The sequence below is a fragment of the Tamandua tetradactyla genome, chromosome 3 (assembly GCF_023851605.1).
Source record: "Tamandua tetradactyla isolate mTamTet1 chromosome 3, mTamTet1.pri, whole genome shotgun sequence".
NCBI classification, from domain to species: domain Eukaryota; kingdom Metazoa; phylum Chordata; class Mammalia; order Pilosa; family Myrmecophagidae; genus Tamandua; species Tamandua tetradactyla.
In genome coordinates this window covers 97,428,522-97,454,712 of record NC_135329.1, presented here as the reverse complement: position 1 = coordinate 97,454,712, position 26,191 = coordinate 97,428,522, and the positions used below count along the sequence as shown (strand labels likewise).

The 26,191-nt window shown below is 40.6% G+C and overlaps 1 long non-coding RNA gene across 2 annotated transcripts; it reads right to left on the bottom strand.

Annotated features, from left to right (window-relative positions):
• Window positions 1–12,602: 12,602 nt before the first annotated feature.
• Window positions 12,603–23,133, bottom strand: LOC143676250 (uncharacterized). 2 transcript variants are annotated; one of them, XR_013171951.1, is made up of 2 exons: window positions 22,988–23,133; window positions 12,603–12,692 (listed from the first exon to the last, which is right to left on the bottom strand). It is a non-coding gene; the product is annotated as an uncharacterized LOC143676250 (long non-coding RNA). The 2 variants fall into 2 exon arrangements; XR_013171950.1 differs by having other exon boundaries at window positions 23,006–23,133.
• Between the last annotated feature and the right edge of the window lie 3,058 nt (window positions 23,134–26,191).

The following is a 26,191-nucleotide window of genomic DNA, read 5'->3' as shown; positions in this document are numbered from 1 at the left end:
GCCTGAACTGTAATAGTCATTGTCTGCTTTCCCTACCCACTACCGTACCATCAGATAAAAAAGATATTTTCATTTATGCTTCCCCTGTGCTTCTCGAAAATAATTTAGTAAGTGAAAGAACAGTGAAATAAATAGGTGATTCAATGAATGAAGAGTAAGATTAGAGGCAGAATTAGCCAAGACAACCATCCCAATCACAATTTTCCTGAGGGGCACTACTCCTGCTTCTGGGAACCAGAAAGCACAGAAGCTACCTGTGAGTTTCATATACATGATAACCCTAATGCTCTGAGTCTTGGGAGAGTCTCAATTTTTCAGCGTTTGGGTTATATGGAGCAGGTCCCCAGCACTTCACCAAGATGTCAAGCTGTTAACTGCAGCCCTAACTGTCTAAAGCATTAGAGCCTTACTAAAGTCCATTAGCAGACCCAGTTTGGATCTCTAACAGGAATTACTCCAGCCCAGCGAGAGGCCAAGTCACTTATTGTGTTGCCAACAGCCTCATGATCAGTCCCCCAAAAATCCTTCTTCCTACTTGACTTCTTTCAAGGACATGAACATGCACATCTTCTATCTGCTACTGAGACAGGACTTCCTGGAATTAATTCTCAATTATCCATGGCAACAGGTGACAGATTGGATAATTAGATTGGTCCAAAGATCTAAGCACTTCATTTTAAACAATACATTCTCCTTCTTCTTCATCATCATCATCATCAAATCAGCATGATTTTTTAAAGTGGCTGGAAGAATATGGCACAGTTCTTGGAAATGCATATAAATAACCACATATGAGAAAATACATTTTTTATAATTCTGACATAGCTGTATTTTTATAAAAGGAATAAAAAGGGAGACTTCAGTTTATGGGAAGATGGACTAGACATACTTTTTCCTATTCCTGCTGAGCACAACTAAAAGTCCTGGGAAGCAAGGATAAGAAGACTCTGAAAGGTGTAGAAAAGAAGGAAGATTGGCTAGGGACTTCAGAACTCAAGGAATGATGCCTGGTTCCTTGGGTTTTCTTTTTGGCCTCATATATTCCAGATTTGGAGATAAAGAAGGTAGCAACCAAGAAATGATGCAGACAAAAAAAAAGTCCCAAGAAAAAACTGCTTTCTTTAGTAAAAGAACCAGAAAAGCAGCAGCCTAGAAAAACGGGAAACTTTTAGGCAATAATTGCTCTGCCCCAGCCAAATACCACAGAATAAAACTACGACCCTACCCCCCACCCATGTCAGCAAAGGCTGAGTGGAGAGCGTAGACTTCCACCCTACTTGGACTATAGCAAGTTGCCTGAAACTACCCTATAGGTGTTGTCAAAGGAGACTGCGTGTTTTCATCCCCACTAGTCAGGAGCAAGGTACCCTACTCCCACGCTGTGAGTGGTGACCATGTAGGAAGCCCAGACTTCCACACTTACCCAAAGTAACAAGGCACCTCACTCCCTCCATGCTGGGGTGGTGTCAGAGGAAGACTATGGATAGTAAGGACTTTAACCACAACCCAGTGGTAATGAGAGCAACCCCTCCACCCCGTGGTGTCAGTGGAAACCCCATTAGGAGAAGTAACAAGGCTCTCATACCCTGCCAAGTCATGGCAATAGTGGAAAAGACCTTATGGGGAGCCAGAATTCTAAACCTCACCTAGGACTAATTACAAGTCCCTCTACCACTTGGGTGACATCAGATGCCAAGTGGAGAACCTAGACTCCACTCCTACCTGGCATTAATGAGGCAGTGCTCCCCATCCATTTCTGGACAAGATTACAAGAAGCTAGCTATAATAAAAAGTTTAAATGAGATCCAGAGTCTCTTAACATAACACCCCAAATTTCCAGGTTTCAATCAAACATTGCTTGTCATACAAAGAACCAGGAAAATTTCAACTTGAATTTAAAAAAATAATAATAACACCAGAAACATTTCAAACAGAGATGTGAGAAATATCTGATAAAGATTTTAAATCAATAATCATATATATACTTCAATGGACAATTATGAACACACTTGAAACAAATGAAAAAACAAACAGCAAAGAAGCAAAAGACAAGGAGGGACAAGTAAGGAAGACAAGTAAAAAAAGAACAAAATGAAAATTTAGAACTGAAAAATGTAATAATCTAAATAAAACTCATTGTAATAATTTAAATAAAACTCAAAGAAGGGCCTTAATGACAGAATGGAGAGGACAGATGAAAGCATCAGAGAATTTAAATATAGAACAATAGAAATGACCCAATCTGAACAACTGAGAGAGAGAGACTGGGGTGTGGGGGTGTGGGCAGTGAATAGTCTCAAGGAGCTGTGAAACTGTAGCAAAAGTTTGAATTTTCATATTTTCAGAGTCGCAGAAAGACAATGGAAAGAGGGCAAAGCTGAATACTAACTAAATAATAGCTGAAAATGTCTCAAATTTATCAAAAGACATAAACTCATACATTCAAGAAACTGAGCACACCCCCTAAGAGGATAAATGCAAAGAAGTTAAACTAAGACAAATCATAGTCAAACTTCTGAACACCAAATACTAGGGGAAAAAATCTCAAAAGCCGTAAGAGAGAAATGCACCTTAACTATAGAGGAAAACCATTCAAATGATATAGATTTCTCATTAAGAGAAATTTGTAACACTAAATACATTAAATTATATAAGAGAAAAACCAAATAATTAAAGCAATAATTGAAGCTCCCACCTAAAGAATCTAGAAAAAGAAGAGCAAAATAAATCCAACATAAGAAGGAAAAAGGAAGTAATTGAGATAAGAGTGGAACTTAATGAAATTATAAACAGGAAAACAATAGAAATAACCAACAAAACAAAGGTTTTCTTCTTTGAAAAGGTCAATAAAATTGACAATAGCAGGGTTGAGAAAGAAAAATAGAAGTCACAAATTACCAATATAAGGAAGGAAAGCAGAGAATATTACTATAGACCTGCAACCATTAAAATATAATAAAGGAAAGAGCAAAGCAACTCTATACACATGGCTGAAAATTTAGATGAAATGGATCGATTTGTTAAAAAGCACAAAGTACTACAACTCACTCATATGAGACAGATAATTTGAATAGCTATTTAACTATCATTTTTAATTTGTTAAGTGTTACCAGAATGCAATATACCAGAAATGGAATGGCTTTTAAAAAGGGAGTTTATTAAGCTATGGACTAGAAGAAATATTTGCATACCACAGATTATACAGAATGATTAGTATCTAAAATATAAAAAGAACTCCCAAAACTCAACACTGCATATTTACATGATTTTTCCATAAGTCTACAACTTCTCTAATTTAAAAAAAAGTCTAATTAAACTATTTATAATTGCAATAGTGACTAACTAATTTAATCCTTAAAGAAACTCAACAGTAAAAATAAGCAATCCAATTAGATAATGAACAAATAGCCATTTCACCAAAGAGGATGGACAGATGGCAAAAAAGCATGTGCAAAGATGTTCATATCATTAGCCACTGGGTAAATGCAAAATAAAATCACCACGAGATACCTCTATACATTTATCAGAATGGCAAAAAAAAAAAAAAGTCACAACACCTACTGCTAATGAGGATGCAGAGAAACTGTATGTATTTCCATTGTTGATGGAAATGTAAAATGGTACTGCATCTGAAAAACAGTTCAGCAGTTTCTTTAAAAACTAAGTATGCAATTCCCACATGACTCTTCATTGTACTCCTGGGCATTAATCCCAGAGAAATGAAAATTTAAGTTTGCACAAAAACTAAATGCAAATGTTCATATACACTTGGGACTTCCAGGAAGATGGCCGAATAGAGTAGCTTGAGATTAGCCCTGCTCCACAGAAAAGTTAGAGAAGGGACAGAAGGGCAATTGAGACAGTAATTTGGGAGTGCGGCTGACCTGGGAGAGCCTTCTGCACCACACAGGGCAGCCCTAGTTGCAGAGACCATAGAACGTTCTGAGGCAGAAAGCGAGAATCTGGCGCAGAGGCACGGAGCCCATGGGTGTGCACAGACGGGAGCCGGGGACTAGGAAGTAAGTCAGGCCATGCTCCTTGGGCACACTACCCTCATCAGCACAGCCCCATGACTGGCAATTCACCCCACACCCCTGTCACCTGCTCCCATTCCCTGCACTCCAGGCACCCCACCCCAATGCATGTAACTGCCCCACACCCCAATCCAAGTGCAACCCAACCCACCTCTCCTGCACCCCTCCCAAGCAGTACCTGCCCCTCCCTGTTCCCTGCAGGCTGCTGCCAGTGCATAAGGGCTGTGGGCACTTATCTCCATACCCAGGCTACCCCTGCCCCTTTCCCCATAGTATCGCACAGCTTCTCCCTGCTCCCCACTCAAGGTCTGTGCATCAGTTTACAGCAATCCTAGACCCATGCATGCACACAGACTCTCAATCATGTCATTCAGTTCTGGAAACCTCAGTTTCCAGCAGTCCTAGAACCACACACGCACATGGCCCTCAACCACATTTCCCAGCTCTAAGAAAGTATTGACCTGCACAGCTGGGTCACATCTGCCCCCAATCCATAAAGGCATAATGCCGACCAGCTGCCACAGCTCTATGCATGTGCACAAAGGGCCCCGTGCCTTAAACCAGCGCACACCAATTTTATGCCCCCCAGACTGGTATACCCACATAGCTACATACTCCCTGGATGCTGGGCACCCATGTTCACAAGCATCAGCATAACATCCAACCTGTGCCTATACCTGCCATGAAACAAATCACTGCACTGAGTGCCCCAACCCATACTCTGCTCCCTGCTATACATCCATCCTGCAAACACAGGTCCTTAGAGTACTGAAAGAAATCAACGCCCAAAGTAAGTCAGTCAAGATATTTACGTGCCACAAAGGCAGCAGAAATCACTAAACATTTCACAATGCACACAGATATAGCCCTGCCTAATGACCAAATTAAAACACCAGGGGAGACACAGACATTGAAACATCTAATCACAGATATTCATACAACTCTACTTAATAAGGGGATAGCAAATGACATAAAGGAGATCAAGAAGAGAGTAGAAGAGCATAAAGAGGAATTTGAAAGAATAAATAGAAAAATAGCAGATATCACAGAGATTAAAGACTCTGTTGACCAAATAAAAACCATAATAGAGACACACAACACCAGATTTGAAGAGATAGAAGAAAGAATAAGTGATACAGAGGACAGGATAACTGACTTTGAAGACTCAAAACAGCAAATGGCAAAAAAAAGATGGAAAAAATTGAGTTGGATCTCAGGGAAATGATAGACAAAACAAAACATGCAAATATAAGAATCGTTGGTGTCCCAGAAGAAGAGAGGAGCAAAGGGCTACGAAGAGTAGTTGAGGATATAATGGGGGGAAACTCCCCAACCTTCAAAAAGGGCATTTTATACAAGTCAAAGAATCCCAATGAACTCGAAACAGAATAAATCAAAATAGGCCCTCTCCAAGGCTCATACTAATCAGTCTGTCAAATGTTGAAGAGAAGCAGAAAATCCTGAAAGTGGCAAAAGAGAAACAATCTACTACATATAAGGGAAATCAAATAAGACTGAATTCAGACTACTCAACCAGCACTCTGGAAGCAAGAAGGCAGTGGTATGATATATTGAAGATCCTGAAAGAAAAGACTTTCAGCCAAGGATTCTGTACACAGCAAACTATCCTTCAAAACTGAGGGAGAGATCAAAGTTTTCACAGATAGCAAGTCCTGAAAGACTTTGTCAATAAGAGACAGGCCCTATAAGAAATACTAAAAGGAGTTCTGAAGGCTGAAAAAAAAAGACAGGAGAGGGAGGTCTGGAGGAGGGCACAGTATTGAAGAGTACCACTAAGGGTAATTTAAATACAAAGAGAAATAGGGAAAAGAATATATAGATGCAGCAAATGAAATAAAAAGATAAGATGGTGGATTCAAGAATACCTTTTCAGTCATAACTTTGAATGTTAATGTATTAAATTTACCAATTAAAAGTACAGAGTGGCAGAATGGATTAAAAAACATAATCCAGCCATATGCTGCTTACAAGAGACTCATCTTAGACACAAGGATACAGATAGATTGAAAGCGAAAGGATGGAAAAAGATTTTCCACGTAAGTTGTAACCAAAAGATAGCAGGAGTACCTATACTAATATTGGACAAAATGGACTTTAAATGTAAAGACCTCACAAGAAACAAAGAAGGGCACTGTATACTAATTAAAGGATCAATTCACCAGGAAGGTATAGCAATTATAAATGTTTATCCTCCCAATCAAAGAGCTCCAAGGTACATGAGACAGACATTGGCAAAACGGAAGGGAGCAGTAGGTGTTTCAACAATAATAGTAGAAGACTTCAATACACCACTCTCCTCTAAGATAGAACAACCAGACAGAAGATCAACAGGAAATAGAGAAGTTAAATAACTTGATAAATGAATTAGACCCACCAGACATATATAGGTCATTGCACCCCAAAGCACAAGGATACACATTCTTCTCCAGTGGTCATGGAACATTCTCCAGGATAGATCATATGCTGGGGCACAAAACAGGTCTTTATAAATTTAAAAACATTGAAATTATTCAAAGCACTTTGTCTCATATGTGTCCAGAAGAGCTGAAAGCAATGACACAAACAGACATTTGCACACCAATGTTCATAGGAGCATTATTCACAATTGCCAAAAGATGGAAACAAACCAAATGCACATCAATAGAAGAGTGGATGAACAAAATGTGGTATATACAGATGATGGAATATCATGCAGCAGTAAGACAAAATGATATCCTGAAGCACATGACAAATGAATGAGCCCTGAGGACTTAATACTGAGTGAAATTAGCCAGATGCAAAAGGATAGATACTGTATGATTCCAGTTTTATGACCAGCATAAAGGTATAGTCAGAGGCCTATAATACAAAACACAGGGGACTTAGAGATACATAGAAGCTAGAGATGGGTGAACCGTTAGCCAATGAGGTTGAACTCCAATGTAAGGGAATAGATAGGAGTGAAGGTGATTCTGTAGTGGGTATATAAGTAATATTACCATATTGAAGAGCAACAAGATTGAAAGCGGTTGTATAGATCTGTGTCCCACTGATTAACAGTAGAAATATGAATTAGTTCTTGCAAGAATTACTTCAAAGATATGATTCTTATACAAAGAGCGTTTAAGTGTTAAGGGTGTAGGGGGAAAACTACTATTGAATGCTGTGAGCTATGTTCAAAAAGAAACCATCAGCACTACCACAGCAACAGCAGAGGTAAATAATGGGGAGGGAGGGGCAAGAGTTAAGAGGAGGTTTAGATTTCCTATTTGGCAAGGGTGTGTTTATTGGTTTTCTTTCTCTTGGGAACAATGAAATTATCAAAAATTGAGAATGTTGATAGACTGTGGACTTTGAGCACTATACATGATGCCCAATGAATGCAGGTGGCTGAAGGTTGCACTGACTGAGAAGTAGATTGGTGAACAATGGTGTATCCTTGTGAACGAAGGTTGTGCTGCTACACAAAGGAACAAAGTCATGAGACACGCAACATGTGAAGGAACATGTGGGACATTTGGTGAGACAAAATAAACCAGAAACTTAGAAACTCTGCATTTCAGAGTATTTGGAGCAGAAAATAAAAAAATATCTGCAAAATCCCTTGAGGGACTGAGAAAGATAAAAAAGGCATTAATTTTGAAGCTTACGCTTATGAAGCTTATTTTTGTAATAGTAAAGTGAACCTACTTAGAATTAATGCCTAAGAGCCATCTCCAGAGGATCTTTGCTGGCTGTTGCTCAAATGTGGTCTCTCTCTAAGTCAAACTCTAAGCTTCCCCACAACGTGGGACATAATTTCCAAAGGTATAAGCCTGGCACTGGCAGCATGAAACATAACAGGCCCTAGCACTGTGAGACATAAGCTCCAAGCGTAAGACTGGCCCTGACATCATGGAGGAACTGACCAAAAGGGGGAAAAGAAATAGAGTTTTAATGGCTAAGAAATTTCAAATCAAGCCAAGAGGTCATTCTGGAAGTTACTCTTATGCAAGCTTCAGCCAGATATTACAAACTGCCACAATACTCAAATCCCAACCAACAATGTCCCTAGAACCCTAAAAAAATATATATATAATGCTCTATAAAATTTTACTTGTTCTTTTTCAGAAACTTAAAACCTCCAAATTGTTCCAATGCCAAAGAAGCTCTGAAACCCAAAGATGCTGAATTCACCAAGAATAACAATTAATTTCATGGTTCATCTCTTTGCCCCTTAATAAGAATGTTCCCTTTTCAGCCTTGAAGCAGTTTAAAAAGCCCTGGATGTCCTAACCACAACAGCAAGAGGAACCTGTGGAAAATTAAATAAAACCTGTTGTTTTATAGATCAAGTAAATCAAATTTTAAAATATGAAAAAAAAGTAGCCATTATAAGGAATAACTTAACAAATGCTGATTCACCTTCATCTTCACTAAAAAAACTTTCTTTCAAATTTTCTTTCATTTTTCTCTAACCTTTGCAAGCTATACTGCTCCCCCTTAATTATCCTCCCATTAATTTTCCTCCTAGTCCTCTGCCTCTTACAATGTCTGCCTAGATTTATTCAAAGGTCAACGGCAGCCATGACCAACCAGCAGAATTCTGAAAACATACTCCTACTACAACAGAAATTTGAATATCTCTCCTGTCGCAACAAAAACATCGTTATCAGCCATTCCAGGAGAACAAGCCCCCAAACCCAGTTAACAGTGCCCCGGCTCAACTTGAAGAAATTTCCTCTCCCAACTTTGCCCAAACACAGCAGAAGTGGTCAAAGAAAGAAGACAACGTTCCCTGCTCCTTATAAAAGTTGCTTCTAGCTGAGCTAAGGCACTAACCCAAACCCAACCCCAGCTTCATTCAATTTTATTAAAACAAAAAGACAAGAATGCCAAGTCTCAGAAAAAGAACTTCACATATTAAAGGGATTTTTTTAACCAGGGGACTCCTCAGCTTCTTCTGCAGAGCCAAGATCACCAGGCATGCTGGCACCACACCCATCAGAAAGCACCACACCCGTCAGAAGATGATAAACAACCATGCGGACAAGACCTGTCCTTGCTTGATAACTCTCCCCTCCCAGGACAGTTTTGCTTTTAAAACCACAAGCTCTCTGAAAGAGAGCTGGAGCCATTTTTCTTTCCTTTTGCTGGCAGGTTTCACTGGCTCCTGCTTGCCTGCTCTCTCCCCACTTTCTCCCTGCTTTCTCTCCCTTCAATAAAACTTTTAAGTTTTGAAAAAAATGTTCATATAAGTTTTATTCCTAATACCCAGAAACAGGAAACAGCCCAGATAGCCTGCAACAAGTGAATGGCTAAACAAACTGTGATCCATCTTTACCAGTGACTTTGACACAGCAAGAAACAGAACTTTTCATATACTCAGCAGCCTGAATAAATCGCCACAGAATTATGCTGGAATGAAAAAACAATCACAAAAAGTTACACACTCGATGATTCCATTTAAAAGCAATTTTGAAATGGTAAAACTCTGGAAATGAAGAACAGATTAGTAGTTGTTGGAGTTTAGTGGGAGGAGAGTGGGGCAGCAGCAGAGGAAAGTGTGTGGCTATCACAGGGCGATGAGGGTGTGGGGATGAAAATACTCTGTATATTGACTGTATCAATGTCAATAACCTGGTTGTGATATTGTGCTGAAAGTTTACAGGATGTGACCATGGAGGATGCTGGATAAAGGTTACCTTTGATCTCTCTGTATTATTTCTTAAAACTCCTTATGAATATACGTATACAGGTATCTCAAAATAAAAACTTAATTTAAAAAAAGGGAAGCAGAAAACAGAAGAAAATTTTAATTTGCTATTCACTAAATAGCAAATAAACATAGAAAATAATAATATAATAATATTTGGGAGGAGTTTAATCTTACTGTTTTGGTTTGCTAAAGCTGTCGGAATGCAATATACCAGAAATGGAGCAACTTTTATAAAAGGAATGTATTAAGTTGCAAGCTTACAGTTCTAAGACTATACAGATGTCCAAACTAAGGCATCAACAGGAGGTTACCTTCCCTCAAGAAAGGCTGATGCCATCTGGAACACCTCTATTAGGCAAGTACATGGCTGGCATCTCCTGGTTCCTTGCTCCTGGGCTTTGTTGCTTTCAGCCTCTGTTTTCTGTAGGGTTTCCTCACTTGGCTTCTCCAGGGCTGGGTTTCATCTCTTGGCTTCCATTGCCTCTCCAAGTTCTGACTTGCCTAACATCTCATGGGAAGGCATATGGCAACATCTGCTGGGCTCTGCCTGTGTCTCGGCTTCTGCTCTCTCTGTCAGCACCCAAGCATCTCCAAATATGCTTGACTCTGTCAGCTCTGAAGCAACTGTTCTCCAAGAATCTGCAGCTAAGGATTCTCCAAAATATTTCCCCTTTAAAGGGCTAAAGGGGAACTAATTAGTTTACTTAAGTAGTAAACTAATCAAGGCCCACCTTGAATGAGTGGTATCATATCCCCATCTAATTAAAATGCCACACTCACAAATGGGTATGCCCCATCTCCATGGAAGTAATCCAATCAAAAAGTCACACCCACAACTGAGTGGTCAAACTCCACAGAAACAACCTAATCAAATATTTCCACCCTAAACTATGATGAATCACGATTGTAGAATATGGCTTTTCTGGGATACATAACAGCTTCAAGCCAGCACACTCACTAACCAGTGAAGTTAAGAGAGATTATTTTTTTTCAATAAGAAATAAGTTGCCAGCAGGTTTTCCACGTAATAGAGAAATCCCCTTTGTAATGAAATTTCCATTTTGGTTTAATAGGATCTTTTGGGTTACATATAGCATAATAATTTTGTGACTAACTTTTTTTGAGTACTATCTTTGCACCAGAACTATGCTATAACCTCACATGAACTATCTCATTTACTCCTTTCTACTATTCTCTGAGGAAAGTGCTTGCATTATCACTCTTTTATAGTTGAGGACATTGAAGTTTAAAGAGAGTAAGCAAATTCCACAAGATTACACAGCTCATAAATGGTAAAGCTCAGATTTTAACTTAGGCCATCAGACCCTAGAGAACACATTCTTACCCCAATACTTTAGCAAAAGCTACTGCTCTCTGATAGGCAGATCTCTAGGAAGGAGTAGATCCATCTTTCTGAGATCATGCCCCCATCCTAGTCCCAGATTCTAAACTGGTCCTTGGCTGAACCAGGTGTTTCTGACTCTTAAGATTTGCTGAGAAGAGAAGCTATCCAGGGCACTCATGGAATTTCAGCAGGAGGGAGGAGGAATCCAGTGGCTCAGGCACAGCAGGAGGACCTGAATTTCACAAGGGAATACTGGTTTTGGGGTTGCATGAGACTATTCTATGAGCATGCCTCTCCCCTCTGCCTCACCCAACCTGATGCAATCCCTGAGTTTAGAAACAATAGGAGAGCTTGTGTGAGCAAAAGGATGAAGACTTGAAGGCAACTTTAGCAGTGACACCTTTGTCGGCCTCTGGCTGAGGTGCCAGTCACTCCCCTGTTCTCTCATTCCATAACACGTGGAAGTCAGACAGACCCAGATAGCAGATCCTCAGACGAGGCAGAAATGGGGATGGTTCTAGAGGCCACTGATGGTACTGAACTTCTGGTTAATATTGGCTATAGATGTTTGAATAATCCTCTGGAAAAATGAGAGCCACATAATCACATTTGTACTCTGAGTAAGTAAAGCAGGCAGGCCATGCACTTTGCATTATCAAAAATATATATGTATTAAAATAACAGTGAAACACCATTGCTTAAGTAGGCAGGAAAATTATTCTACATAGTAAAAGGGGGAGTTTAATGACACTGAATTTCTGACACATGGCTGAAGGGGCTGTAGAGGTATATGACCTCTCCAGAAAGCAGTTAGCACCTCTGTAGGACCGACAAAGATATATGGGGAAAGATGTTCACTGCAGCTTTATCTATGACAGCGAAAAATTAGATACAGCAATAAGGGTAAGTTTAAATAAATTAGAACTATCCATGTAACTAATATCGCATTTTCTATTAAATTTTTGAAAAACAAATGCCTATTGGGGTAAGGAAATACTCATAATGTTAAATGGAATAAAAATAAAGTCACAAAACTAAATATTCAGAACAATTTCCACTATATGTATATGTACGAGGAAGGCCAAGAAGGAAATACAACAACCCATAGATAGTATTTTTCAGTGGTAGGATTTTGAATAGTGTTTTACTTTCAAATTTTCCAAATAGTCTAAAATTTCGTATGTTACCTTTATAATGGGGGGAAACAATTAAAAGAAAAATAAATCAATGCTATCTACAATCTCTGGGAGATTACAAATGAAGGAGATACACAGAGAACAAGGAAAATTAAAACTAAAGCAGATAAATGAGCCAAGACGAAAGTGTTACCACGTACATAAGCACACACATATGCCTTTACGGCATTAGGAAGCTGCTGGCCAAAGGGAAACTGATGGTTTATATTTGTTATTTATTACTGTCACTGTCTGAGAAATAACATCCTCAGGGAAAGGGCAGATGGTTCCCTGCTAGGGAAGCACAGAGAAAGAAGAAACATCTAAATAATCTGAAAACCAGAGTGTACCTGGATGGGCAAAACCTGTGTACAGCAGAGTCAGCACCTTGGTTTACTTGCCATTTGTCTTCACTCTGTCCTTCTGCCATGGCCTTCCTCCTGCAAATGAATGGACAGACTTAGAATAACCAATAGATTAAAAAAAAAAACCCTTCCCTTAAGTTGCCCAGATCCTGCACATAATACCGCTGCCCCTGAGGGTGCTTGGAGCGCTTAGCCTGGGGCCAATTCACAGCAAATTCGAAGATGTAGACACCTCTGACTCTGCAAGGAAGGACTGCAGATTCAAACCTAGGAGCAATGTGTTCAGTAGGGAATGAGTTGCAGATTAGATATTTCTAGAATTTAGCAGTTTTTCCATTAGGTGAACACACCCAAACTGCAAAAAAAAAAAAAAAAAATTTCCTATCATCTTTGTATGAGAGTGAGAGAGAGATTAGTAAATTTATCTATTCTTCTAGAAACAGAAGTTTGAAGGAAGCCAGTCCATATCCAAAGAAGTATGCCAGATAGACCCTGCCCATGTCTCACTAAGGTAATTCCAATACAGCTGCAATAGAGAGGGGAAATATCAGCAAAGCCATTGGTGAGTAGCCTCTCACCTACACTAACCAGACTAGAACATGAAGTAAAAGGCATGCAAATTTTGTGGACTTTTCTATGTACCAAGTGCTTTACCTACATGATATTTAAGAAGAACTAGTCCTAAATAGTTTACATAATTGTTTATTCCTTCCTGAATTTTAAAAGAGGATACAAGCCTATCCCAGTTTAAAAAAAAAAAAATTCTGAAAGAGGAAAAATGCATGTCTTTGGACTGTAGCATATGCCCATTTTGTTGTACTTATTATCGTATAAATTTTACATCATTTTATCAGTATGTCTTTTTACAGTTGCCCTGTTATGATTTCATCTTTGCAGTTTTATCCTTTCAGCGTTATCCTTCCTTTTCTCATTCTCATTATTATCACTGTACCATCATTCTAAATTAATTCTACTTATTTTATTGGTGTTTTTGGTATCATTTACCTGGCACTGTGTTAGTGATTTATCTGTATTACTTTTACCCCTCAGAATACACCAAGTAGGTCATGTCATTATTTCCATTATACAGAAAAAATAAATAAATAAGGCCTACGTAAGTTGTGACTTGTCTAAGACAGCACAGTTATCCAGTGAAGGAATTGGGGTTTATCTGTGGATTTTCATCTCCAAAGCCATCTCACAGCCCCTGTGTATAACCCTTATCCTGCACCACCACCCACAAGACTGTACCGATAGAAAGGAAGAGCGTGTGACCCTCTGAAAACTAATCCCAGAAGACATTTAACCCCTTGTGATGGGCTCAGATAAGAACGCTGCCCATTGACCCCCGTCCAGCCATGAAAACCTTCCAGAACCTACAGGGTCCATAATTACTGAGCTTATCACTCCGCTATTTGCTGCTTTTGCAGGGGAAGAGTAGATAAGGTAAAACATTTTAGAGGCATATAAAACACAACCATTTTAAAAAGACATGAAGTGCAGTCGATAAAAATGTAATTACTTATTTCTTCATGGAACATGTTTTGCAGAGTAAAATCTCCAGTTTTGTTGTTTTTATTGCTGCAGACAATAAAAGGCATTTAAGAAAATGATTGTCAAATTTTTCTCTGAGCTCTATCGAGCAATTTTGCATTACAATTAATTGATTTTCTAAGACATTGTTTTAAGTGTACAGAAGGCCCATGAGCTCTGGGAATCTTGTTCTGTATCCAATTAGGAGAATGAGTGTTACTCACAGTTTCATATTCTGTGACATAATCAAGAAAAGATGACTCTCTATTACATATTTCAGGTTTCTATTCCATTTCTGGGATATGGTTTAATGCAGTCAGATAGTCTGATTAATAGTTACTCAAATCCAGTGCTTATGAAACTGTATCTTTAAAAGAGGGATTCAGCAGAACAAAACCATTTGCTTCCCTTCTCAGTCCTTTCAAACCCACTGTGTGGGACTAATTTTTTCTAAATTTTTTAATGCAAAAAGTTGTTGCTTGGTGGGTATAATGCGTTTGTAAATTTTGGAAATTTTTAAATAAAAATTTTAAAAGGAGGGATGGGAATCTTCTAATCTGGTGATTGTTCCCGGGGGAAGTCTACCTACTCATGTATTAATACATGTGGGATGTAGAGAGCTGACATGCTGGCCAGCATCCATTCTGATTAAGGTCCGCCATGCCTTAGGAGTTATCAAATATTTTGATCCTCACTTCTGCATTTTCACTAAGGACACAAATGCAAGTCTTTTTATTGGTATTAGAAGTGCTATACAGGAAAAGTTCTGAATCCTTAGTTACTCAATATGTTTTTGAATATCCCTATATCCTTGGTTATGTACCAAATCTAAGGACAAGGTTTGCTGAATGATATTGAGTGCCCAGGGAAGAAGAAGTTTCAGGAAGACCTCAGGCAGGGTCTTAGTGCTTATTTGATTATAGGTCTAGCTCTGCTGGAAACAATCCGGAACTCACACTGCACATCCAGCTATTCTGAATCTTCTGTTCAGGTTAGAACTCCTGGGTCTGTGCGGGTTGCTCCCACCCTCAGAATCATTCAGTAGAGTCTGCAGCTCTCCACCCTCCCCACAGGAAGTGACAGGAGGGGTTACAGACAGGATTGTCTCACTGCCCACCAATTAGTGAAAAGCAAGAGAAAAAAAATCATTCTGCACAGATCCAAAGGAAAATCCTGGAGACCTTCTTTGAGGAGATTGAATTCAAGTATGGTAGTTAGGTTCAGGTGTTAACTTGGTCAGGTGATGATTCCTTGCAGTTCTGTTGCTGTGGACTTGAATCATTAGCAAGTGAAATTCTTCTTTGGCTAATTAAATCTTCAGCTGGCTAAGGGGAATCCCTTCCACAATGAGTGATGTTTAATTTAATTAGTTGGAGGCTTAAAAGAGAGGGCTCAAGGCAGCACAGCCCAAGCAGCTCAGCATACCTCATCTCAGCACTCACAGTTCAGCCCAGACATTTGGAGATGCAGAAAGGAATGGCCCCCAGGAAAGCTGCTGGAACCCAGTAGCCAGGAGAAAAGGCCAACAGACATTGTCGTGTGCCTTCTCATGTAACAAAGAGCCTCAGATGAAAGTTAGCTGCCTTTCGTCTGAAGAACTGTACATTTTTAACTAAATAAATCCCCTTATTAAAAGCCAATCCGTCTCTGGTGTGTTGCGTTTTGGCAGTTTTGGCAGACTGAAACATCAAGTCAAACGCCCAGAAAAAAGCCCTTTTGAAAGCATCTTAGTATGCTTATGAAACAACAACAAAAAACAAATGAACAAGCATAGCCATTCAGCACTTCACTGTGAGAAAGTGGAGGAAAAAAAGAAACCAAAACTTTTCCTATAACTTTTGTATAGTTAAATAAATAATAATAAAACCCTTCATTTGCAAGCAACCATCGAAACTCTCAACTGCATTTAATACGAGAGCTTCTCCCCTTATCCAAGAGAGTGTCACATCCCTCCTTCTCCATTTCCCTGTCTAGTGCATCTGCCCCTCTCTTCGACTTAACAAGATACCTCTGCTTCCTCCAGAGGCAGGACGGAGGAGATTTCAAGAACAGGAAAGGATTTCCTCTAGCCAACTCTTTCTCTCATGGGCACTTTCTTTCATGGGTGCAGAGTCCTGTGGCAGGCTCTGTCTCCTCCAACTGACTGGGTATGTGCCCAGCTCAAGCCCTGCTTATTTGCAACCTGTCAGACAAAGACCCACTCTGTGGGCCCTAAAGCCCCTGCAGGTGGCTGTCTTGGCAAAGTCCTTTGAAGGCAGCTCCAGGGCAGTTCTCCTGCACATGGCTCTCACTGTGGCCTCTCATGCATCCTGGACTCAGGAGTTATGGCCTACTCCCAAAGCAGCTTGCTCCCCAGGTGGCCACACCCTCTCACTTTCCACTTCCTCTTCTGGATCCAATAGCCTCTGTGCCTCATGGACCCCAGGTAAATAGATCCAGCTCACCATGTGGTCTCCTTGAAGCCCCTCTCACTAGGCAAGTGAAGGAAGCACCCACCTGCCTTTCCCTATGGGGCAAGGGAAAGAAAATGCTATGACATCTTGGCAATTTCCCCATAAAGTCTCCCCTTTACATAGGCAAATTTGGATGCAATAATAAACTAACCTCAAAATGTCAGAGGCTTAACCAAAATCTATTCCATGCTCAGGCTAAGCCTGCTGGACTGTGGGTGTCTGGTGAGGCTGCTGCTGTCTATCAGGTGACCCAGCGATCCAGAAGATTTCAGTCATGTGGCTCAGTCACAACCACCAAGACTCAGAGAAGCCACACCTACTTGTCTGTGGCTGGCCAAGAAGAGACAGGTGTCCCATTCATTCACAGCCCACTGACAAGAGCTAGCCAGGTGGCCCTGCCTACCTACAAGGAAGCTAGGAAATGTGGGAAACCACAGGAGGGACATGTAAGCATTCTTATTACAGCCACAATCACCAATGTGGGTGAGGGACTTAAGGACAAAATCAGGCTTTCCATCTCCTTTGCAAGTTCTCATTCAGTGCTAGAGCATCTCACTTTATTATATGGGGGTTGTTGGCATCTGATGTCTACTTCAGCCAAATGGAGATGAAAAGAGTCCCATTAAGGCATCCTGTTATACTGGAATTAGCGTGCTAATAGACCACAATATAAAAAGAAGAGAGCTAACATTTACTGAAAATCTACTTAGATAGCAGGTACTGTTTTATTCTGTTTACTTTCATGGCCTCATTTGACCCTCACAAAAATGCTAAGATATAAGTGGCAATGCCCCACTTTAACAAATGATGGAAGCTGAGCCTCAGAGACTAAATAAACTGGCCAAGGTCAATTCATGAAGAAAGGAGACATAGTCTGAATCCAGCTGTGTATTTCACAATGGCATTCTCTCCCACGTGGATCACATTTTGCCCATCTCCAGCAAAATACACCCAAGGCACAAATCCACTGTTTCAGTACCTATCATAATTTAGAAAGCTACAGTAATGAAGTTAGGGTTAATATTAGGATTATTATCCGAATTCATGGTCTTTCCTGGATTTAAAGATGTGGGGGATAACACTAGGACTGATGTAATAGAAGGCCTGACCATCATTTCTTGTATTTACAACAGTCTCATTGTTTTCAGTGTCATTGTGTGCCCACGAGAGCCATTGCCTTCTATGGGTCCTTGCCTCAGTTATGCCTTCAGCCTTATCCATCATTGATGGATGGAAAAACCTAAAAGGAATAGTGAGGACAATGGATCAGAATGTATACTTCCCCTATGTTTAAACTCTTCTCACTTGCCTATCGTCCTCTCCGTTCTTGACCTCTGTGAGGTGTGTTAGTTACACACCCACTTTCTGTACACCTAGGATAATATAAACCTGGAAAATGGAAAATATTCCATTACAAATACCAATGGTTCATGCAATTTTTAAGATATTCATACTGTAAATCAAGCAAATATGTCATACTGTGATTCCAACCTTCCTTGTGCTCTGGAAAATTGTGAATTACTTATGTGCAGGTTGGAGGAAATTCAGTGAATTAGGCTAGAAGTACAGTGTATGGTTTTGAATGAGCAGGAGGCAGAAGCATGCCAACATCATGCAACATGCAATACTGTGTGTGGTAATTAGATTCAGGTGTCAACTTGGCTAGGTGAAGGTGCCTAGTTCTACTGCTGTGGACATGAATGAACCAATGGCATGTGAACCTCATCTGTTGTCGATTACATCTGCAGTCCACTAGGAGGCGTGCCTGCTGCACTGAATGATGTTTGAGTTAATTGGCTGTTGCTTAAATGAGAGAGCGCAACGTAGCACAGCCCAAGCAGCTCAGCATACCTCACTCAGCACTTGCAGCTCAGCCCAGGCCTTTGGAGATGCAGAAAGAAATCACCCTGGGGAAAGTTGCTGGAACCCAGAGGCCTGGAGAGAAGGCCAGCAGAGATCGCCCTGTGCCTTCCCATGTAAGAAAGAACCTCACATGAAAGTTAGCTGTCTTCCTCTGAAGAACTATACCTTAACTAAATAAATCCCCTTTCATTGAAAGCAAATCCATCTCTGGTGTGTTGCATTCCAGCAGCTAGCAAGCTAGAACACTGTGGGAGTGAAAACAGGTTCAAGGGGAGTATCAATCTTGACCACTTGCAGCCTATGGGGGGGAAAAAAGCCTTTTTCAAAAATTCCCCTATCCTAGGCCATAATCAATGCTTATGGCTCCAGAGATGCTAGTGTGGGTAAAAAATTAGCAGGCTAGAGTGTAGACATGACAAAACCAAACAGAAGAACCGTGTAGTATTAATGAAATTTCAAGCATCACTAGATGATCTCTGCATCCTTCTATCAATCCTTGCCTCAGTTATACTTTCAGCTTTATCCATCATTGATAGACAGAAAAACCTAAAAGGGATAGTGAGGACAATGGATCAGAATGTATACTTCCCCCACGTTTAAACCCTTCCCACTTGCCTACTATCCTCTCTTCCCTCGACCTCTGTGAGGTTACACCCTCACTTCCTGCACACCTAGAGTAATGAACACCTGAAAAATGGCTGACTAAAGAATCCCCGTGTAGTTAAGGCTCAATGTCAGGTGGGAGGCCTCTCCCAGTTTCTTCCTTTCTTGAGGAAATCCAGTCAATGCAATCAATATTTATTGAACTCTCCTGTGTGGTGGTCCAGCATTTCACTGTAAGGAATATAGACATGAGTGTGACACTAGACTTGCCTTGGGGCAGGGGATCATATGCAAGCAAGGCAAGGACCCCAGGGCTAGGACAGGACCAAAGGCCCATGGGCCAGATGGGAGCTAAAGATCACAGGCCACTGGGGATTCCATCCAACTCAGTCCACACATATGCACACACACAAACAGCAATCTTAGTGCTGAGCCCAGTCATCAGCCCCTCCCCGCCCAGGCAGATGCTGTCCCTAAGTGTGAAAGAAATTCTTTTCAAATCAGCAGCAAGTTTAGGGACCATCTGATTTCCTTCCTACCAGGCATTTAGGTAAATTGCTCATCAAGTCTACACTCATGACTCCTTCTCTGAACTTGGACTCCCATCCCTACTGCAATTTGATTGGCTTTCTTATTAAATTTTGGCTTTTGTTTAATTCAATAAACTATTTTGAACACAAACCAACTGCTTGGAAATGTGGTAGGCACTAGAGATGAAAATGAATATGATATCATCTTTAACCTTAAGACTTTATGCTATATTGGGGATATGAAATATGCAAACAAAACAAAAGAAAATGTGTATAATAATGGAGGAGAAAAATGCCCAAAAGGACATTATTGGGGCATATGAAGAAATGGATCATAGAATGTAAGCTTTATTATCAGTGTTGAATTTCTTGAACATGGTATCTGTACGTAAGGTGGTTACGTAAATGAATAAATTTGTTCTTAGGAAATGTACATAGAAGTATTAAGTGTTCAAGGAGCATGATACATACAACCTACTCTCAAATGCTTACAAAATGATAGATAGATGATGATGATAATAGATAGATAGATAGATAACAAAAATAATGCTTTGGCAAAATGTTAAAAGCTGTGGTCCCCCCCCCACCCCACAAGGGGGATATGTTGGAGTTCTCTATATAGAGTTTTATATTATTTTTGCAACTCTCCTGTCAGTTTGAAAGTTTTCAAAATAAAAAGATAAAAAAAGTATTTTCCCCTACTATTCCCTCTGTCATGAATTTCTTTCTCCACTTCTCCATCTTGCTACCACCTAGTGATCTCTGAAATCCCAGCTCAGGCTTTCTGCTCCATTTGGAATCCTATTCAAACCTGTGCCCCTGTACCCCAAGCACAAACTCCATCTGATGGAACTTGCTCTCCCCTCTGCCTGCCATAGCACTGCATGCACATCTTCATCTTGGCTCTGACCACACTGGCCCAAAACCAATTCCCTCTCAGTCAGTCTCCTCCCATGTACAGGAGAAGAGGAGCATCTGGCTTTTATAGTAAATGTTCAATGAATATCTAATGATTGCATGAATGAAGTGCTGTGAATTTACAAATTGACATCCAGATATCATTCACATCTCTTCATGAGATCCTGGGAAAAGTCTCCAGAAGTCATGTCAAAAAGGAGAATAAAATGCCACTTTGTCTTCCCTTAGAAAAAGAACAGGGACATTTTGTAGTTCTATTGAAACAAATATCCTGGACATCTCAAAACTTTGAATCAGAGTAGCCAAAATGGATGGTGGTGGGGAGCATGAGACCAAAACTGACATTCACTGAATATCTGTTTTATGTCAGGCATTTTAAATTAATTATCTCATTTAACCTAACAAGGTCATCACGAGGTGGAAGAGATTATCTCTATCTTACAGCTGAGAAAACCGACAGCCTAAGCAACCTGCCGAAAGTCACACAGCTAGCAGGTAGCAGAGGCAGGATGCAGAGCACATCTATCATGCTCTTTGCACCCTAAGCTGACAGTAAGAAAGAGATGTGGAATAGGCACATGTGGACAGCTCTGTGACTGAGCCTCCATATGAAATAATTCATGTTTTCCAAAGTCATAAGAATAGCAGACAGGAAGGCAGAAGGGAGGGAAAAAGGAAAGGGCACTCCCCCAGTGCCCAGCAGTGTATCACTTTGATCCTGCTTTTCTCAGCAAACCAACTCTTGCTACCTGTTTTCAACAAACCAGCTTCTCAGGGACTGTTCAAACATTTCCAGATTGACATATGATTGAATAAAACTAATAGAACTCAGAGAGAGGTCACTTTAAGAAGCACTTTGAGGAGCACCAATGAGTGCAAACCCTCATGTTTACACTCAAACTTGACCCCACCCCATCCCCAGCCTTACACCTCAGAATACCCTCAACCAGCCTCAGAGAAATCATGTGACTCACTGTACCCACAAAGACAGATGTTTCAATATCCTTTAAATGTACCTGTTCTTTCCTGCAAGGTCAAGGGGTCCATGTGAGAGATAAGATTTGAAGGATTGCTTTCGCATAAATATCCCTTCCATTTCCTGAAATATGGCCTGGAATTGTATCATTTGAGAAATACCCCATGCATCATAACAATCGCTCTTTAAATAAGCAATTAAATAAAAACAATCCCAGGAAGAAAATATGTCTTAACTCTTTAGAACTATCATATTAGTGGGGATTTTGATCTTTAGACAAAAAAAGTCACAGGCATGAGTCATAAGTTGGGCACCTGAGAAGGAGGCAGGTGAGGTGGGTGAAGTTTGGAGAGGTACATGTAGGCAGGATGGCAGATGTTGTTCATTGTCAATCCCACAGCCACTCTCTCCATCTTCCCACTAATGGGCAGAGCCCCCAGATTAAATAGAAGGAAATACCCCCATCCTACTTCCCATGGGATGGGTCATGTTGATTCTAAACCAATGGGAATTCACTAATCTTTGCCAGTGATTGGTCTTGGGGTGGACATGGTTCTGCATAAAGAGAAGTCTGCAAAAAGTCCTTACTTCTAGAATAAAAAGAATCTCTCTGAGGAGAAAACTCTCAGACACCAGCCTTCTTGAGACAATGCTGTGAACACATGGTGCCCTGGATTTAGGCAACCATCATGCAACTGCCATCCTGCAGCCAAAAGATATGAACTTGAGGCTGAAGAGCCAATACAAGATGGCAGAGCAGAAGGATTTAAAGGGACTGGATCCAAAAGGAAATTTTTGAGCCATTCAAAAACCCTAGAACTGTCTACCCCTAAACTGCTTTGTAAGTTAGCAATAAATGTCTTCACAAATTATGACAATGCTCACTGAGTGTTCTGTTACCTCAGCCAAGACAGAAAAAGTTAAACAATTCACACGATGTGCCAAGGATCCCACTTGTAGCCGGAGATGCCACTATCAAGATAGAGTGCTATGGGAAATGTGAGTATAAAGTGCTTGAAACAGACATCAGGAAGGAGACTACCTGGACAAGATGTCTGAGCAGAGACTGAAGGTTGAGAGGGAAAGGGTGATACATTGAAAGAGGCTGAGCAGAGCTTCTCTATGCTGCATGCATGGATCAGGCCTGCTCCACTGCCAATCCCTCCAGGGCCTCCACAGAACTTCCTCCTAAGTTTGACTCACAAGGCTTCCCATCACCATCCTCTCCAAGGGGATTCTGCACTACATGAAGATAGCCAAAGGGCCAGAGAGACGTCACTCTGTGGAACACTTTCTTTAAGTAGACAAGTACAAAATCCTCTCTGGGGTAAAGAAAAAGGCTCAGAGAAACCCCTTCAGCAGCAGGAGAAGATGCTCTAAGGTTGGACACACCTCAGCTCCCACCCCTCCCGGGCTTCTCTCTCTCTAGATCATTATCTATTGGTTCCTGCAGCCAAAAAGCCCAAACATTTTAAATAAGTAAAGGTGCCAGACCTCTCTGTCTAGGCTTACTTGGCAGGTGAACTCACTGCTCTCTGCCGTATGTGAGACATGACTCCCAGGGGTGTAAATCTCCATGGCAATGTGTGACAGAACTTCCAGATGAACCAGGATCCAGCATCATGGAATTGAGAAAGCCTCTTGACCTAAAGGAAAAGAGAAAAATGAGACAAAATAAAGTTTCAGTGGCTGAGAGATTTCAAACCAAGTCGAGAGGTTTCCCTGCAGGTTATTCTAATGCATTATATAGATATCCCTTTTTAATTGATGGTACATTGGAATGGCTAGAGGGAAGTACCTGAGGCTGTTGAACTGTATTCCAGTAGCCTTGATTCTTGAAGAAGATTGTATAACTACAGTTTTTACAATGTGACTGTGTGATTGTGAAAACCTTGTTTCTGATGCTCCTTTTATCCAGGGTGTGGGCACATGAGTAAAAAAAAACAATTAGGAAAAAATAGATAAGTAATAGGGGAGGGTAAGGGGTAAAGAAAAAATAGGTAGATTGAGAAACTGGTGGTCGATAAGAGGGAGGGGGAGGGGTATGAAATGTATGAGTTTTTTCTTTTTTCTTTTTATTTATTTTTCTGGAGTGATACAAATGTTCTGAGGGTGATAATGCCAATGAATACACAACCTCGTGATGATATTGTGAGCCACTGATTGTATACTGTGGATGGACTGTATATGCTTGAAGTTTCTCAGTAAAAATATTGAGCCAGAGGGAAGTGAAAATCCCATATGCAACAAGCCATTCAGTCTAATCAGGGGAAACAACCCACCAAGATCAGACAATGTCCCCCCTAAAGACTCCCATCACGCAAATTACAACCATGGATTAAGACTCCACCATGTGCCAGGGACTGTGTTAAGTGTGTGAGATATATGATCCTAATGAATTCTCATGATAGTTCTGTAAGGTGGGGAATGCCACTATTACCATGATTACCACTTTACAGGTGAGTAAACGGAGACTCAGATAATTTAAATCATTGTCTCAGGGTCTCATAGCATACCAGCAAATGCCCAAAAGAAGATTTGTTCATGGGTCTAATTATGTTGTTTTTGGACCCCTATGAAACCTTTTTCACACAAAAGGAGCAACAGAGTTTGTTCTAGTTTGCTAGCTGCCGGAATGCAACACACCAGAGACGGATTGGCTTTTAATAAAAGGGGATTTATTTTGTTGGTTCTTCAGAGGAAAGGCAGCTAACTTTCCACTGAGGCTCTTTCTTACGTGGAAGGCACAGGATGGTCTCTGCTGGTCTTCTCTCCAGGCCCCTGGCTTCCAACAACTTTCCCCGGGGTGATTTCTTTCTCCATCTCCAAGGGCCTGGGCTGAGCTGCAAGTGCTGAGATGAGGAATGCCGAGCTGCTAGGCTGTGCTACGTTGGGATCTCTCATTTAAGCACCAGCCAATTAAGTCAAACGTCACTCATTGCAGCAGACACGCCTCCTAGCCAACTGCAGATGTAATTGGCAACAGATGAGGTTCACGTACCGTTGGCTTATGTCGCAGCAACAAGATTAGGTATGCTCACCTGGCCAAGTTGACAACTGAATCTAACTAATACAGAGTTCAATCCTCCTGAATTATTTGTTTAATTCCCAGGAGTCAAAGAAATGGGTACAAAAGTCTTTCAAGAAGCAACCTGAATCTATTATCTCATAAACTCACCTAACAATTTACCAACAGTCTTCTCTGAAGTGGGCACAGGGTTGCAGAAACATGCCCAGCAGGGTCCCTGCTCATGTTCAAAAAAAAAAATCATCTTACAGTCTAGAACTTCACTGATCCGAACTGAAAAGATATCAAACATCCAGCCTATAATTGCGTGATTCAATCATTCATCCAGATGCAATACATATCTATGGAAAATGGAAAACAGCAACTCTTCACCAGTGGGGAAGGGCAAATGGAGTCTGAAAAAGTCAATTCGTTATTCATATAGTTGCAAAACTCCTCATGTTTGATGTTATGCAGGCCAATCAGTGGGATGAGTGGTGACATTCTTTGCCTTCTTTCAGCTGGCTGTTTTGGTTCTTTGTCCTCTTTATCATCCCTCCTTAGAGGAGACAGCGCTGCACTAAACTCACCCTCATGGTTCTTCACTCCTGACCCTATGTCACCCTTCTCATCACAAAGGAGCTCCCAGAGTCCTTTGGTGCTGTTGTGAGCCTTTTTCTTCCAAATATCCTCACAGTCAAAGTGCAGCAAAATTAGGCTCTGTCCTTGATGGCAGGGATGTGACTCTTCAATCTCACCAGCAGGGTAGGAAGATTTTCCAGTTTAGAACAGTACAAACCGTATACATAGCTTCAGGTACAATCTTAAATAAATGCGGAAAATATATAGAATAATAAGGAAATAATATAGAAATTTATTGCAATTTGATCTTATTGTAACTGCACTTTTTTAAGACACCAATCCCCAGTGAAAAGCATCTGTTTTGTCTCATGTTCTCAGAAATACAACTTGCCCTTATTCCTTCTCTTCTCTTCTCCCTTTCTGCTCTCACCTCTCTTCTCTCTCACGTCAAACAGAAATATTGATTACTGCTCAGTTTCAGAGTAGATACCCCCGCCCCCACCATTAGATTCTAGCCCGAGGCACGGTCTGCTCAGCAGTTTTATCATTTACTTGAGCATTGACATTGAAAACATGCTGACCAAATTCCCACATAGAGCAAAGCATTTTTAAAAGATCATTTGATGGTGAGGCCTGGAATCAAAAGTAACTTACACTGCTATTCAACACGGTTAAATGCAAATCTCTACACCCAGGTTCAGATATCAGTTTCCCAAATGGGAAAGGGGAATCCAGCTTAAGGTTGAATATGTAACTAAAGACTCAGGTCCATTTGTATTGTGTTGCCTTGGCTTAAACTATATATATCAATATCGTACAGAATCTTAAGAGTTAAAAAGGAACTTCCATGTCATCAGCTGCTTGCTCAACACCCAGGAGATTCCATCCACTGTACCAATGTGATAGGCAAAATAATACCCTCAAAGATGTCCACGTACTGATCCCCGGACTCTGAGGATATGTTGTATTGCATGGCAAGGGGGAACTAAGGTTGCAGGTGGACTAAAAGCTGCTATAGCTTGAGATGAGGAGATTGTCCTGGATTATCTAAGTGATCCCAATGAAATCACGAGGGTTCTGTACGTGAGGAAGGACAAAGTTGAAGATCA